Below are 1,490 nucleotides of genomic sequence, written 5' to 3'. Positions count from 1 at the left end.
CATGTAGGCGTTATCGGCGTTGTTACACAGTTTGGAGGCATCCCGGCTTCCGAGGGAAGATATTGCGCAGCTGTTCCATGGAAATGTTCGGCGATGACACTTTCACCAGCCGCCGGATGTAACCGTATGATGCGCAGATCTGACCGAGACAAATGTACCTTGCAATAAAATAAATGAGAGTTCGGTAATAATATTTAGATACATTTATACACCTCCATGTGGCACCATTGTCATCCCGTACTTTGTCATCATCATCAGACTCCTCCCCCCCTTGTAGGCAAATATACTCCCCTGTGTATAAATCTTTACTGTGAAAACTTTAGCCGACCAACCAGAACCTTCATCACCGGTTTTCTAATTCATCTCATCAGAATATGTATAAGAAGTAACACATTTTATATCGGAGGTCCATCATTTCCCCAAATTTGTAGAGCAGTGTAACAATCAATATCAGCGAAACAAATATGAATTAGACATGTGCGATTCGTTTCGTTACGAATTGAAATTCGTACGAATTTTACTGAAATTCCGAATTTCGGAGCATCCGAAATCCGAATGGCAGTTTCCGAATTATATCCGAAATACAAAATTCCGTTAATGAATTTCGGATCCGAATTTCTTTGAAAAGGGAACTAATATTACCCCCGTAAATGAGGTTGAACAACATGACAAGATTTTTTTTTTAATCCGAGATCCGAATCCGCTGCTGCTGAGAGTCGCATTACAATACACAGGCAGGAAACACGAAATTCCGTTGACGTTCCGTTACGAACATTCGTTATATTGAAGTTAAAAAGCAAAATAGCTTTGTTAATATATTGGAGTTGATGGTAGTTTTTTTTTAATACGAAATTCGGATCCGGAATCCGTTAACGGAATTCGTATTTCAGATAAAAAAAACAACTACCACATCGACTCCAATATTAACAACTTGCCGTCCGCCCGTTAAGAAAAAACGGACGGACGGCTGACTCCTATCTGCGGGTTGCCGTCGCCAGACGGCATTTTTTTCCTGCTCGCGCGCGCCCCCTGGCGCGCGCACGGGCAGGAAAGACCCGCTCGTTACTACAGTTTGTCCCGCCCGCGCGCCCCCCCTGGCGCGCGCACGGGCAGGAAAGACCCGCTCGTTACTACAGCCGTTAACGGCTGTTTCACATACAATCGATCAGCGGCTCTATAGCCGCCGATCGGTTGTATGGCGTGAATTTCAGAGGCCCCCCCGCTCGATCGCGGGTGCCGCCATCTCCCCCCTCCTGACCCCTCACCTTTAATCCCGGGATCCGCTGCCCCATCTGCGGCCCGGGACCGGCACGGGAGGGCGTCAGGAGGAGGAGGGAGGGAGATCAGCTCCTTGCTGTTCTCCCTCCGTAGTGTGAATGCGGAAGTGATGTGTATTACATCCGCATTCACCTGTCAGTCATCTGGCTCCTACTGCCAGATAGAAGAAGCTGATGGAGCAGATCTCTGCTTCATCAGCTTCTTTTGGGGTC

This window comes from Nanorana parkeri, unplaced genomic scaffold (assembly GCF_000935625.1).
Source record: "Nanorana parkeri isolate BGI_ZX_2015 unplaced genomic scaffold, ASM93562v1 scaffold2113, whole genome shotgun sequence".
NCBI classification, from domain to species: domain Eukaryota; kingdom Metazoa; phylum Chordata; class Amphibia; order Anura; family Dicroglossidae; genus Nanorana; species Nanorana parkeri.
The sequence above is the reverse complement of the archived record's forward strand: the minus strand, read 5'-3'. Positions refer to the sequence as shown.